Below are 16614 nucleotides of genomic sequence, written 5' to 3'. Positions count from 1 at the left end.
TTCACTTACTGAAGTATATTTCAAAGCATTGGATGTTCTTGCAAAGTGGCAGAGCCAAATGTCCTCAGACCTTCCTCCCACTGACATGACTGAGGTCAGGAGGGAGCCTGAGGTTGAGGGAGATGTCCATCTGTGGTTGAGGGGGGAAAAAAAAGCTTCAGTGAAGAACCATTCCATAGTAAACCAGGAAGAGTAGTAACTGCAAGTGCACCATACATTGTGCTTAAATCTACCCAGGCAACACAATGTCTTGCTTGATTGATGCTCATGGTGAGCTGTAACAGCAGGCTTTAAAGATTCAAATTTACTAGTTTCTAAATATGTAAAGCATAAATTAACACATACAGTGAAAAGATGAAAATGTGATTTTTGTCCCCGAGAACCTCTGCTCAAAAATCTTCGTTTTGTCAGATTGGAAAGACATCAAATTGATTTATTCATTATTTCTCCCTATAGGATACTCTCAAACTTTCTGTGTGTTGTATGGATTGAAATCTTTTCAGATTGGAAATTAAAGTCAAAAGGATTCCAGTTCGTCTTGACAGTGTTTCATGTATTTTACACATGGGCTTAATGTATTTAAAAAAAAAAAAAAAAAAAAGGGAACAATGTAACCAAAACCAAACACAAGTAGGAATTGTTAATTGGGTTCATTCCATCTAGAACAAATGTACATAGATCTAGAATTTATTAAAAATAAACAATAAAAGGACCAAATTATGGAGAGAAAAAAAAAAAGTTAAAGTACAGCAGGATTCTTTCCCGGTAGTTCTGAGAATAGCTTAAAAAAACTTATTTCAAGAATAGTTTATGTAGATAAGCTCCTCCATCAGTAGTGAGAAAGTAGGTTTTTTCAACCCCTTTATGGCTCTGTCTTCTGTAATTTACTGCTTTAATACTTTTCTAACTAAGGAAGGATTGTTTTTATTAGGAAAGTTTAGTGGCACCACAGTTTACTTGGTCAAAGCAGCATGAAGGCAAGATGGAGAGTGATAGCTTTACATCTGGAAGTTTTCCATATGCTTCAGCAGGACCTAGGTTATTCTCAGTATGGAGAAGGATCAATGGGACATGAAGGCTGAGCTGGATTTATGTGTGCAGTTGTATAACAACAAGGTTTCTTTTCTCAAGGTCAGATCACATTAAATATATGTGTACAGTGACATTATGGAGGAACAGGCTATAAAATGATAAAATGTGCAGTAGGTTGTGGAAATGTCAAATGGATGACTATGTTGGCACACTCATGAGACCAAAGCACAGGAGATGGCTTGGTTGTCTTCAGTAGTTGCTTGGTACAGGCTTTACCAGCAGTGAAGGCTCTGTGTGCCTTGATGCCTAATTTGATGGAATGAGCTTTGAAAAAACAGATTAGAATGTCCTCTGTTCACCTAAGGAAGGGATAATTAGCTGGGAACAGAACAGGCAGGAGCAAGTCATGAATGCTGTGCTTTTGGACACTGCCTTTGATCAGGCTACTCAGATCTGCAGTCACAAGTCAGGATGTCCTATCTGCAGTGGATGGGGCTTCTTGTGCATTGTGCTCAGAGTGTCCCTGCAGGTCCTTGTTCATTTTCTTGCTTGTCCCTTCTGTTCCTCCAGCTCTCCTTGGAGTCATTGCTCTCCCTAAAGGGGCTGATCTCCAAAGGTTGTTGCTGACTGAGTTAAGTGGCTGTGCGCAGGGGGCTGGATGGTGTTCCCCTCCTTGTGCCTTGGCTTTTTGGCTTTACTGTGGATGGTGGTGGGGAACTGGTTTTGGAAAGAAGTGTCTAAAAATGCATCCTCAGAGAAAAGACCTGATGACAGGTGTGAAGAAACTGATACAGGAGAGGAAAAACTGTCACGTGCCTTTTATATTATGAGAGCTAGAAAGGAAGAAAGTGATTGAGACACGTTTGGGCTGCTTTGTTCTATTGCTTTGAAACTGAAGGAAACCCCTTTAATTAAAGAGTAGAGGAATAATCCTTGTGTTAAGTCTGAGTCTGCCAGGTACGGGAGGTGGTGTTTGAAAGAAGCTCCTCTGTTACCAAGTCTGTTGCAACTAAATTTGATATCTCTCTCCTCTGATGAGGGCCCTGGATGGAAACTGAGCAGCTGGAGGGTTCTTTGTGAAATCCTGAGAAGAATGTGGGGAGGCTGTCAAGGAGTGGAAGTCCTCACATCTCTAGTGAGAACACTCAGGTAAGCAATTCAAAAGGAAATTTCAAAGGAAGTCAAAATCAGGGGGGCTTCAGATATCAGGAGAAGATGGAGGAGAATGTTTGTGAAGTTTCACCAGCCCAGCTGCCAGCCCTGAGCTACAGAGAGCCTGTGTGTGAAGCCCACCCATCTGAGGGCTCAGCTCACGCTGTGGGCATTTCAGGTAGGTCAGTCAGGAGAGCAGTCATATTTCCTTCAAAAAAGCACTGACCCCACCTTTGAAAACAGCAGTGATAATGAGTGTGCCCCAAGCACAGGTCATTTTTAGAGCTGGATCATGCCTTACTTGCAAAGACACTTACTTTGAAAGACTGAAGGTGGGTTGATGTTGCTCCATCTGCCATTCTTTTGGCCTTGTTACAATGGCAAAGATCATATTAGAGGCTGAGCAGCTCATAATGTCAGAGAGTTATAGCTGTAGGCAATTCATAATGGAGAAATGTGGACTGGGTGCGTTTAGATATTTGCATATGTGCCACACCTATTGCTATTTAACTTGTACACATGGTGATTAAATAATACTCATGCAGTACTTTTAAGGGGTGAGGATTTTATGAGTTTGCTTATGATTTATATCATTTTTTTTTTTTGCTTTAAGTGTAACTTTACACAGTAGTTTGGAGAGCATACAGTATAAAACAAATCAAGTTTCACAAAAATGATCAAATAACACTTATCAGCCTCAAGTATCCTTTTTTAATTGAAAACAAGTGTTGTTTTCATAAAGGAGCCAGACTAACAGCACTGCAGGTGGAAGGCTGCTGCTTATCAACTGCAAAATCATCACAAGATACCATTACCAAATTCCCTACAGACTGCACTGGAGCTGAGCAGGCATGGAGGGTTCATGTCTACGCACAACCTCCTACTATAGGGATGCTGAGCTGGAATGGTGGTTTAAGGTCTGCTTCTTTCTTGTTTGCTTTGCATTAACCATATTTCCAGATTGAATGCTGGAGCAAGTGCTGATGTTAGTCCATGCCTAGATGGTAAATGACGCTCATGTGATTCTTAAATCATTCTGGTTAGGGTCTCATGTGGGAAGAGAGAGACAAGAAGTTTTTCAAGGTGTTTTAATGCATTGCTTTTGTTTGTTTGTTTATTTTGTTTTAATGTGAATTTTCTACATTTTCATTGAATTCAAATGTAGAAAGTCAAACCACCAGCTCCTGTTTGATTGGCTCAGATGGCAGATGTCCCAATGCAACACTCTTCTGAGAAATGTGTTCTCCTTTGAAATCTCTAGCTGTTCTTTAGTACAAAGACCAGTTCTGGATGGTCATTTATTTCTCTATAGGGTGCAAGTAGGAGTACAAGCAGCTCTACAAAACTCTGGAGCAGAGAGATGCAGTGCTCCTGGCACTGAGGCAATGGAAACTGCAGTAAGCCCTGCCCAGGAAACAAAACATTTCAGTGCTTTCTTCCCTAAGGACTTGGGCCCATGTATTTCTCTGTGCCTTTAGGCATGTAAACATCTTTTAGCTCTGAGTACATCTTTGGTCATGTATTATAACCTTGGAGTACCCTGGAATGCCACCTCCTCCTCAGCAAGCACTCAGAAACCTCACATTGCAACCACCCTCTCTCTAATGAAAAGGAACAAGAGCAGCTTTTCCCTGGCAGCCCAACAATAAATCTGCTCTGAGACAGAGAATATTTCTGTGTGGCAAGACAGAGAAATCCTTATGTGTCCCTTTGGTGACAGAAGTTCCACAGGCATCTGCCCCTCACTGCTTGTTGTGCTATCCATAGGCTGCCTGAAAGGTTGAAGTTTGCCTTCAGTGATCTTTCAGCTCAAAAATAACAATGTGTCTCTCTGGAAACCTGTGCTGAAATTGGTTCGAGTCAGTAAGAAATGCTCTTGGTTTCTCCATAACTTCTCCACACCGGCAATAACTCAGGTATGAATGTGCAGCCCAGCACTACTGTAAGGCTTTGACACTTAGACCTGAGCCCTCCTCTTCCCCTGCTCGAGCCATTGGTGGTGTGATGGACATGGAGAAGGTCTGCTCTGTACTGATCAGCATCAGTGTACCTGGGAGTGTATTTCCCAAAGTCCCAAGTGTTATTTTGCCCTGATGGCTGGTAGCCCTTCCCATGGCAAGGGGTTGAAACTGAATCTCTTTAAGGTCCCCTCCAATCTAAGCCATTCTATGATTTATTTCCTGTGCCTTCTCATCATTTGAGAACAGCTCTGCTGCTTCATTTCTGTGCTCATGTGAAGCAGCAAAACCATTTGCTGATTTTCTTTGTCCCTGTTGCTCAGATGGCCTCATTGCAAATTACAAATGGGTGTCAGTCTTCTCAGCTTTCATTTTATTGATGGGGAAATGGGTGTATTCATGTAAGCTCAGAACAATCACTTTAAGTCTGTCTCTTCATCATCTGGCTTTGCACTTGAATGGCTTTCCTTAAATTCAAGACATGAATGATCAAAGGTGTGTGAGAATACAAACCTGAGTTCTACCAGTGGACTGCAGTGCAGGATTTCTGAATAAGACCTTAGTGACTTAGGAACCCAGCTGCACCTTTGAAGATGTGATCCCCTGGAAACGACTGCATGAAGCAATGCTAGATGCATTGCCCTGTGCATCTGTGCCACACTGCTGCTACTGGTGGTGCAGAGGCTCTGTGCAGATTGGAGCAGCAGGATGAAAGTTTGTCCTCCCTCCCACACAGCTCTGTCTGGCAGCTCTCTGAGGTGTAAGCTGACACTTGCTCAGGCTGCAGGGCATTGCCACTACCTTAAAATCCCCTTGTTTACCTGCAAGTGTCCTTGGTGCTGTCGATATGGTGGAGGGAATGGATGCCATTCAGAGGGACCTTGACAGGCTGGAAGGCTGGGCTCGGGTGAACCTAATGAGGTTCAACACGGCAAAGTGAAAGGTTTTGCACTTGGGCTGGAAGTACCCCAGACACCTGTACAGCCTGGGAGGAGTTGTCCTTGAGAGCAGCTCGGCAGAGAAAGACCAGGGGGTCTTGATAGATGAGAAGCTTAACATGAGCCAGCAGTGCGCTCTGGCAGCCCGGAAAGCAAATGGGATCCTGGGCTCCATCAGGAGAGGGGTGGTCAGCAGGGATAGGGAGGTGATCGTCCCTCTCTACTCTGCTCTTGTGAGGCCCCATCTGGAGTACTGTGTCCAGGTGTGGAGCCCTCAGTACAAAAAATACATGGAGATTTTGGAAAGGGTCCAGAGGAGGGCCACAAAGATGATCAGGGAGCTGGAGCACCTCCCCTATGAGGACAGGCTGAGGGAGTTGGGTTTGTTCAGCTTGGAGAAGGTTGCGGGGTGACCTCATTGCAGCCTTTCAATACCTGAAGGGAACTTACTGCCAGGAGGGGAGTAAACTCTTCGAAAAGGCTGATAATAGCAGGACTAGAGGAAATGGTCTTAAGTTAAAAGAGGGAAGATTTAGGTTGGATGTTAGAGGGAAGTTCTTTACTAGGAGAGTGGTTAGGTCCTGGAACAGGCTGCCCAGGGAGGTTGTGGATGCCCCGTCCTTGGAGGTGTTCAAGACCAGGTTGGACAGGGCTCTGGGCAACCTGATCTAGTAAAGGTGTATGTTTGGTGGCCCTGCTAGGCAGGGGGGTTGGAACTACATGATCCTTGAGGTCCCTTCCAACCCGGGTCATTCTGTGATTCTGTGATTAGTGCCATCAGCTGCTGACTGCTGCCCTGATGTATGCAATGTTGAGTGTGCCCACAGCTGTGGACCTGAGCTTTCTGCTGCTTTCTGCCTCCATCTGTATTTTACATGGCTGAGGCATGGCTGAGGTTTGGGAAGTGGTCTGAAAGGAAGCTGGTTGCTTGGTCTTTACAGAGCAATGGGAACATGCTGTAAGTGTGCACCCTTCCCAAGTCTGAATAAAACAGAGCAAGACACCAGGTCAAGGAAGAGACATACGTAACAGAAAGGGAAGTGGGAAAGAAATCCATACATATTCAGTGAGGGAGTGGGAAAACACATTCTGATTACAGCCATAGCTCTAATGTATGCAAATGTAATAGTTTCCTCCCCTACTAAGGCATCATGTATTACATATATTACATGATGTACTACTGTGTAACAACATTGTTTATGACTCCTAGGAGAAGCAAATCATAATTCACAGCCATTAACAAAAATAATAGTGCTTTCACCCGGAGGAGCTTTCCTTAGAAAGCCTGTACAGATTCTATCTAACCTAATTTAAGCAATGTCATGAGTTGGAACAGATCGCTATCAAGTCTGTCATGCTTGTCATAACATGGCACTTGAGTTAGAAGACATCCCTTCCCAGGAGAAATTCCTGCTATGGAACTGTATTATTTAATGGAGTTTAAGATTCCTTTCAAGTTTCAGAGCTTGTTTACTTGAAAATTGTTCCAGTAAAAAGCAACTGTTAGCCAGGTTCCATTTAAAGAGAAATGAGTTTCCACGTACATGATTATAGACTGCTATTCCTCAAAGTTATAATTAACCAGGAGCTGTGCAGAGGAAGTTGCTGCGGATCAGATGCTTTGCATCTGGCATGTATTTTCTCAGGGATGAGGTTTCCTGGAGCCTGTGAATGGATATGGGTATTTACGTGAAGAGATGTTCCTCTGTGACAGCCACCTGTCTCTGTCACGCCTTCCCTCAGCCTTCCTCCTTTTTATGCAAGCAGCTAATTAACTTTCAGTATTTGTGTGTAATGAGAGAGAGAGGCTAAGAAGGAAGCAAAAGCCTATGGCCTCACCAATATGGTGCCAACCAGCTCCGGAGTGAAGCTGATTATTTCAACCCTTGGGTGGTCACCTTGAGTCAAATGAGCAACTACATGAACAAGAAGTATAATGGCAGCACGACATACAAAGGTGTGTGAAGATGTGGAAAGAACAGCACTTCCTTTGTCTTCTCTTTTCCCCTACCTATTAACAAACTTCTTTATTTGGAGCAGACTGTGGTCTTTGGAAACTTTGGTGCCCAGCTCTGCAAATGTGTTCAAAACAAAGCGACCCCATCCTGTGATGGAGCATAGGTCTGATTGAGCCCCACTGAAGTCAATGGAAAGGCTTTCAGTAAAGACAATGGGCTTTGGCACAGATGCTATAAGCATTATTGTCACCCTCCGGCTTATCCTCTTGATACCAGTTTTTGCCATCAAACCCTCTGACAGAAGGAGAGAAAATCTGGTCCCTGTTGGTTAAAGAGCAGTTAACACAGACTTCTGGCAGATCGAAATTGATGCTATGGACAGATCATCTTTCCAGCACAGAGGTACAGAAACACAACTACTCAACCCCCTCTGAGATTCAGTGCATCCTGAGCACCTGGGTTGGGACAGGGAACTGCTGGAGGCTGGAATTTGGGCAGAGAAGTGCTGTCCTGGGAATCTGATGAGGTGTGTCTTGAGTGTCCTGAAGGGAGACATAAAGAGAAAGAACTTGCAAAGTAGCCAGAGGAGTGTCAGGAAGCCTGAAATGAACGGATATTTAACGAATATTCAGGACAAAAAGAAAATGCCACAAGTGATCAGAGTTGCTCTTATTGCCAGTCCTGACATCCTGATACCAAACGAGGCTGTAGCAGAGAGCACACAGGTCCTGCCCTCGTTCCTGTTTTAGCTGCATCACAGCTCGTGGGTTCTGTCGCAGGTGCTGCAGAGCTGTCAGGGGCACAACCCACAGCTGCGAATTTTAAGCATCTTCTAACTTAAACAAGAAGAGAGAGCTAAACAAATCCCTCTTGATTCAATCAAATACCTCTTTCCAGCCAGCAAGAGTAACAGGCTTTGAGTGTTAGGTGGCTGGCCTGAGTGGATTAATAACTTGCTTTGTCTTATCAGCCGAGTTTCATCCAGAAATAAATCCCACCTGATCTCTGCGGATATGGCACGAGATGATTCCAGAGAATGCAGAGGATGAGATGCTCATGCTCTGTGTGGTGCAGGGGAGGGCTGTGTGCTGGCCTGGGGCCGTAGGATCAGGGCTGGGACTTTGCTATGGCAGCAGCACGCTGATGGAGTGAGACAGGACTGGGGGAGAAACCCAGCAGAGAATTTTTTTCTCCCTCACTCAGCTTCCCACCTCAAGGCTCAATTTCCACGATGCCTCCCATGGGAAATTCTGTGCTGTGTTTTAATTAGCATTAGAAAGACGTTTAGAGAAGCTTGAGGCTCCCTCCCTTTGCTTTACTCATCCAATATGCACACTCCACTCAGCCTTTTGTTCCAGGTCTACTTCTGCAGTTCCTTTTGTTTCCATTTGTCAAGCTTTGAAACAAAGAAACAGGGCAACATTAAGAACGATTTGGTAAAATACGCGCTTGGGTTTTCAGCTGCTTTCTGTATGAACTTTTCTCTGTTCCTACAGCCGTGCTCTGGGGCTCAGCTCCTGGCAAAGCAGTGGCAGACCGAGTCCACACGATGCTCTGCTCTCCATGGGATCTCCAAGGATGGGCTCAGCTCTCACTGGGTATCAGCACCGAGAGCTGTAGAGAAGGGTGGTGTCCCTGTGGAACCGCTGTGATGAGTGGTGGCCCTTAGCCGGTTATTAACTCCCACCCCCAAATTAATATGAGACAGAAATATGTAAAAAATACTTTCCTTTTTGCTGAGGTCACAAAATATGGATTTTCTCCTCTTTACACTGCAGAGCTTCTTTCTGATTCGGAAATGCTTTCGTAGTCGTTAAGTTTAAATGCCTGAGATTTTTGAGCTGACCTGTGCCCTCCGGAGGATACTTGCATTTGTTTTTAACCTGTCTCTCACCTTCTTTGCTTTTGTCTGCCTGGATCTGCTCCATTGAGCCCTTCTGTGGAAAGAGGTAGAAAACTCTGTCCTTTGGTCTCCCATCTGATCCTGCTTGTTGGTGCATTTGTCTGGCAGGGGGATGCTGTCATTACCTCCAACCTCACGTACTTCTACTGGTATCAAAGTCAACATCAGTGCTGGTGATGCAGTGATCTGACTCCAACAGGAGCTGAGAAAAGACAAGAGGAGTTAAAATTAACAATATAAAACTCAAAGTGAACACAAAAGTGGTATGGGAATGCAGGTACAGAGCCATAAGGGGAGCAAGGTGGGTGAGGTAAAAATGGGGATGAAAAATAAATGGGTGACCCAATGATTCAGTGGTGTTGGCAGCATGGGGACCCATGGGGCTCCTGTGAACATCCAGCTTCCCTTGGCAGGGGATGCTCCTGCCCTTATGCAAAACGCAGCCTGGGGAAAATCAATGCTATGATGCAAGGAAACAAAACTCAAGACTGTGATCCTTAGATTGGCAAAATCCCAAGCTTTCCTTGATTTGTCCAACAATCCTGATCAGAACTACACAACAGGGTTTACGTTTTTTCTTCTTTCCAGCTGGAAAAATACCATTTCTCTCTGTCCAAATAGAAGGGATGATTTTCTTGTCAGTCTCCAAATTGGCCTCCTTGGGACCGTGCTCTGAGATGGTGATGTCTACATTAAAGAATAGAGACAACTCTCACCTTGCCAAAACAGAGAAGGAAAGAAAAATGGTAGTTAATGGTACCTCTCTTCTCAAAACATTACAAAAACATTACAAAAAAATCCTACAGACAGCGGGCTCTCAGACTGTGCTGTTCCTTAGGGTTTCAGCTTCTTCAGGGATGCTCCAGCCCAATTTAACTCCTAGGAGATGTATATGTACATACATGTGCGTATATATATATATATATATATATAAACACATAAGCCTGTAAAAAAAAAAAAACAAACATAAGAATCTCTCTGTTGACTTCAAAGGCATTTCAATCCGTAGTAGTAATGCAACTGTATATTTGTAGCTGATTTGAGGATTTAGGGAATCTCTCTCTGAACTACTTCTGAAGTTTGTTAGAGATTACAGCATTACTCCAGGTAGTTCTATTAAATTACAAACCCTGCTCCGATTGCAGCCCTAGTCTGCCTGTGCTGCAGCCTTTTTATTTCTGCCTTAGACTGAAAGTCCCAGACATAGTGATGCAGTATTAATAATGGATTGTGATGCTCCTCGAGGAGGACTTGTTTACTGCACAGAGGAACCTGGAAGTGGCAGGTCATTCTGAGGGGAGGGAGTTAGAAAGTCACATAGTAAGGGTCAGTGCCTGTCCAAGGGAACTGTAAGGAAACCATGGGTCTTGAGCACCCTTTCTGACAGCAGAGATGCAATGAGTCAGTGCTGTAGTGGTGGTAGTGCTGGGAAATGGTTTTGTAGGGGAAATCATGGTGCAGAAGTGTCTGGGCCTTCCATTTTCTGCCCTCTAAATGTGAGGCAGGGAAAATGAGGAAGTGTCTGTACGTATACATGTGTGTGTATGTATATAAATCTATATTTGTTTGTGTATTTATGAGAACTGTTGCCTTAGAGATACCTATGCCTGATTATTTCAACTTGCTTACAAAACCTTAAGCTGCAAACTGAAGAACCCACTCTGAGACAGCCTGTGCTCAGGGGAATTTGGGAGAGCTGTCAGACTTTACAGCATTTGCCATTTGCTCAGATTTTAATTCTGCCAGTGGGTGTCACGGTGACAACCTGCTGTTCCACACCCTGTCAGCATGGGAAGCTCCAGGATCTGCTGGTTCTCAGCCTTCCATCCCTTCCCACCTGATGGTTGTGGGATCCAAGCAAAAGAATCTGGATACAAAAATTTGCTCAGGATATGTAGGTATTATGGAATAGTTTCTTGATTCAAATGGACAAGCACCTACAGGTGGCATGAAGGTATTGGCTTGGAGCTGCAGAAAACAACTCAGCCAATTGCTTCAGCTACTCAATAGCAATTTATTTTTAAAGATTCCATGGCTGTGAAGTATTTGCATTGCTTCCTACTAACAAATGAGTAGTGAAGCATTTACATGTGCAATGCTAGTCATGCAAAAGGCAAGGGTGGTTTGGGGAAAAATCCTTGGGATGGTTTTCTGCTGTTAATCCTCTTACCAAAAGGATAAAGCAGAAATATTCGCTATTCTCCTTGTCTGGAAGATCTTTGTGACTTTGATCAAATCAGATGGCAACTGAATCTCTTATTGTTATGATCTGTTGTTAAAAATACATCCAAGATTAAAATGCTGTAAGAAAAAGGTCAAACAGACAAGAGGTGCACATTCCGTATTTGCAGTTCAATGAGTATAGTAGCAAGGATGTTTACAAATCATTGGAAATAGGAAATAGCTCCCTATCGGGCTCTCATCATGTTTTCAGGCCATGTCCCCAGGCAGGGGCACCTATACTCCACTGAAGAAATCTAAGAGCCCTTGTGCCTTTCTTGAAATGCTGTGTATGAATCTGAAACATCCCATATACACCTGACCCTCGTCAAACCAGCTGGAACACATAATAAATTTTCAAGCTGGGGAAAAGGTAATGAAAGAAAAGATGCATTAACTCATATTTTGAGCCTGCTGTAAATTATACTGTACTGGGGAGGAAGAATTAGGGAGATTAAAGGAAATACTGTACTTGATGTGGGCGAATCTGTGGAAGAAGTGTCTGTTCCTGAAACATGAATATTTAATAATCACTTTTCTGGGCACAGGATGGATGTTATTAGTTGGTGAGAAAGTGAACGATGGTGCAATGGGAGGAGAGTGGATGAATTGTAGGTAGTGCCTTATGTAGCACTGCATTTGAACTCGTTGACTGTATAATGGTGGTTGTGAAAGTAGCAATGGGGCCCTTCTGAGAGGGGGAGAGAGGCTCTGAGCATCACAGACAGCTTCTCTGGGGCAGTAAGTGTTGGGCACTGAAATAACATGCGGGTCAGGGCCAGAGTTAGGCAACAGAAGTACAGACTGACTTTGGCCAAGGTAAAGCTTTAGGGCAAAACCTGCATTGGTAGCATTGATAGCTCTAATTTCATCGTATGACACTGGTGTAATGCTTTGACTTTCAGTGTACACTGAAGCGTGATAATGCAGGAATCAGGAGTTTGAATGGAATGGCCACAGCTAGTTGGTGTCTTTATTAAAAAAAAAAAAAAAGAAAGTGTTTTTCCTCACTTATTTTCTCAAGTTCAATTAAAGCTTAGAGCTATTTAGCTGTGTAACAGCACGGAGGAGATAACAGGTAATTGAACAGCAACTTGGAGCTGCTTCTGTGCTGGCGCACGTCCATGGGAAGGCGGTGGCATCTCATCAGTCGCTCTGCAAGGCTGGGGGCAGAGAGCTGGTGCTGCAGCAGCATAGAAATGAACCCACTTTATGTTTGCATAAGGCTGAGGTGTCATGCATGTTGTTCTTGCAAACCAGTGTTTTTCCATTGGTGAAAGTATTAAGAGGAGCAGTGCAACAGGAATGGTTCTAACTGAGCATCTGTCACATGAGCTCCCAAGGATGAAACCCTTGTAAGTTAGGCCAGGGGAACACTGGGCTCCTAGAGCTGCAGGGTAAGGGCTGTGCCACTGTTGCTCTGGTGTTTTGTTTGGTAGGAAGACTTCCTTATATGCCTTTCTGAGCTTTGTTTAAAGTATGTTTTATTAGAAAGAGCAAGCTCCTAAGCCTTGTGTAATCTCACCACATTGGGTGTTCTAGTGCTACAGAAGCCTGTTATTCAATTGCAGGTAAGCCAAAACAAAACAAGGCCCTAAAAACCTAAAGGAAAATAAATCCCCTCAGGGATTTCTCCTGCTTCTTTTGCTTACAGTGAGCAGTACTTGATGCTGCAGGAAGGCAGTACCAGCACTAAAGTTACTGGAGCTGGGACGTTGTTTACTGTGGAGAGTCACTAATCACAACTGTATAGGCTCTATATTGCACTCAACTCTCAATCAGGTCTTGCTTTCTGAGGGAGATTTTTCCATTCTACTGAATGCTTAGATATTTTTTTCTCTTAGCTGATGTACGCCCTCCAACCTGAACTATATCAAAGTCAGCATTTAGCACTCTTTATTTACTTTAGCTTGCATGCAATTTGCCAATGATATACTGTACTTTTCTACAGTTAATTTGTTCGTTTCAATGTATAATGCACCCATGAACTTTCTGAATTTTGTGCTGAAAATATGATAAGTGGGTTATATTATGTAGTAAAGGAGTTGTAATATGAAAACACTTCCATATCATCAATTATGTACCAGCTTAATACAAAATGATATTAATACATGAATCAATAAAGGAAGTTGTATAATAGGATTCTTATGAGAACATGCAGCGGATGTTTATTAAAGATGTAAGTTTTATGTTAAGAAAGAATGCTTTGCTTTATTCATTTATTTGATAAGCAGCTCAGCTGCCCTGAGTGAAATGACTTTGTTGTACATTCACAAGGAACTCTCATATGTATTTCTCATTTTTTCTCACAGAGTTCAGAAATTTAATAACCAATACAGATATCATAAAAGCCCAGATGCTGGTTTGTGGTCAACAGCGCAGTTTTCTTTGAGCAGTGAGGAAGAGAAATGTGTCTGTGTGTGATGGAGAGTGGCAATCAATACTAAGATGTGCACCCAGTTTGTTGGGAAAAGTAATGGGATATAAAGAAAAGCACAGAAGAGCTGATGGGAAGCCCCTGGGACTCAGAGGCAATCTCTCTTCTCCCTTGCCAGGTAAGAGGGATCCTGTAGGGAGCTCCCAGGCTAGCAGCTGGGAGGTTGGTTTGCTAAATATAGAACAAAAATTAAATGATAATTCCATCAAAGAAAATCTCTGCTCCTCGCAGGACTCTTAGGTATAACTGCTGTGGGGTAGTTGAAATAAAAGTTACTCTGAAGCAGTTTTACAGGGGTACAAAGCAAGAAAGCTGCACATTTCTTTACTCATTTTCTCCTCCTGCCTGGCCAGCTTCCAGCCCTCCAGCTGAGGAGCACAGCAGGGTTTAAACATCCATGCCAACACCAATCTGTCCAACCCCATTTCCCAGCCATGATGGTGTGGGAGGCAGCAACTGGCCCAAGCAATGTCCCTAGAGCAAAAGTCACTGAAAATGCCATTCTCCATGCAATCCCTAGAGCAGACATGAGGAGCAAATGAGTCAGTAGGAAATCTCACTTATTTGTGTGATCATATGTCCAATTTCTTATCCCCAGCAAGCTGCAGTGTGATGGATAAGTATCTAAAACATGGAAAAACCTGGAGCAAGGAATCACTCCTATCACTGATGAAGATGCATCATCATTGGGCATGGTTCAAAAACCATTAAAGTTTCCGAGTGGTTCCAGTGGGAATGAGAACAGCCCTTTTTCTGAAGAAATAGAGGTATATATTAAACCTTAATTGAGAAGAGCCTCCACCAGGATTTTCCCTCTGAGGGGAAGGAGCTTTTGTGGATATAATTGTCTTGAAGGGAGTAATTATTCCATGGACATTTCCCAAGGTGTGAGTGATGGCTTTTTTTGCTGCTTTTCCTGAGAGTGGAAGTGCTGTAGCTGTCTTATCAAGGACTGGTGGCGTTACCTGGCAGGCAGGGGACAGGCTGCTGTTTCAACATACATACACAGCAGTAGGAACAAGTTTCGTATTGTTTGGCTGAATATTTCTCTATTATTCTTTCCCCTGAAGCAGAACACAGTTTGCAGCAATTGATTGACTTAGCTGGACAGTGAGATAAAAAATTACAAATAAGACTGGCTGGAAGCTGTTCTGCTGCTGTGATTAGATGTAAAACAGCCACAGCCAGAGCTGTGTTTTGCCCGGGGTCAGATCAACAGACCACAGATTCTGGTTTTCTTTCTTTCTTTCTCTCTTTTTCTTTTTTTAAAACATGTTAATTTTTACACAATTTCAGGAGGGCTGTCAATCATCATTCTGAAAAACTCTGCAAGTGATGGAGTGTGTCACTGTGAGCTGTGGAATTATCATTCCTTCCTCTTGGTTGGGAAGACGTTGCAGAGTGGTGATAAGCCAGGGGCAGAGCTGGTGGAGATTGGAAAGAAAAAAGGGACATAAATCTGGGATGAGATAGGAGTGGGGAAGTTGGATCTCTGAATAGAGAGCTGTCACTGACACATCACTCAGTGGTCCTGCTTGTTTTAAGCAGCAGGAGAAAAATCCTACAGGCCGCTCCCCACCTCTTGCTGGGAAAGCTGCAGTTTAGAGATTGCCTGAATAAGGGATGAGCCTGGGCTGATCTCCTCAGCGTAATCCAGCCCTCCTGGATGTGACTGAGGGATGTGGAGGAGGTGAAAGACACTTGAAACAAGATAGCTTAAAACTATTTTGTGTCTAATTTGCAGCAAAGTTTCCTTTCATCATTTTCCTCTTTTCCGCCCTAACCTCCCTATTAGTCTTATCAAATCTTGGCAGATAGTTGTGTGGAATGGGGAGCTGCTGTTGGGAAGCAGTTTTTTCCAGCGGTGTAATAAAAGCAGTCTTACCTCAGTGAATTTAAAAGACTGTTTCTGCTGCCTCAAGAAATGCTGATTTATGACTCGAATGAGTCATGCTTTTTGCAATTAGCAGGTCACCGTCTAGAACTTACAGAGCATCTAAGGCAGAAATAGACATTGTCTTTTTTTCTTCTTCCCCTGTTATTTTTCTATTTTACTTTCATTCAACCACCAAGTGAGATACTCTCTAGGAATAAAGAAGCTTTGGCAGCCAGGCTAGGTCAACTCTCAGTTTTGCCTCAGCGTTGATAACATTATCCAGCATGGCTCTCCAGGAAAAGATAAACTCATGGGCAGGTTGGCATATTTGATTATATCATCTGTTGTATCCCTATGGGCAAATCCATAAACCTCATCCTGGGACATCAGGAAATTCAGCTGCAATGCTCACTAATAGAGCAATTGCAAAAATAGTGATGTCAAATGTTACATTGCCATAGATCTGAGTAGCTCCCTATATATATAGCATTATCAGATACAGTGGCAGACAATGAGATTGGCTCGAATGCCATACAATTCATTAAGCAAACTAGTTTTCATCTCAAGGCATTCAGATCTGTCACATTTCTTTTAATGAAACCCTGAATTTTTTTAATAAAAATGCTTAGCAAAAATAGAATTTCAATAATGAACCTGATAACATATTTAAGCAGATATCAATTAAAAGTTTCATTATAAGGGATGGCTTTCCTTGAATTTTTCACAAGCTGTTCAAATTTTAATCAGTCATTAAAAATAATACTTTTTTGGGGGGTGAATGGGGAGAGGGAGGAAATAACTTTCAGAAGTTTAGAGAAGAGTTATGTATAAAACCTGAAACATGATAAAACCTGCTTGGGATTGTTATAGCCTAAAGGACATCTACAAGGTTACACATCTCTGTACTAACATTCTTTGAAGCATGGAAACAGGTTCTATCTCCCTCTCTCAGGATTTCTCCTGTCCCATTTTGGGACAAGAAGGAAGGCAACAGCTTGCTACTTTCCCAAGGACAGAAATTCTGACTATAACTGAGTTTTACTGAATGTCATGAAAATCAAGGCTACAGTGACCACTTCATAGACTGTGAGCAAGTTCAACACTTACCAGATCCATCAGTATCATCCAGCTTTGAACAGG

The sequence above is a fragment of the Coturnix japonica genome, chromosome 12, assembly GCF_001577835.2.
Source record: "Coturnix japonica isolate 7356 chromosome 12, Coturnix japonica 2.1, whole genome shotgun sequence".
NCBI classification, from domain to species: domain Eukaryota; kingdom Metazoa; phylum Chordata; class Aves; order Galliformes; family Phasianidae; genus Coturnix; species Coturnix japonica.
The sequence above is the reverse complement of the archived record's forward strand: the minus strand, read 5'-3'. Positions refer to the sequence as shown.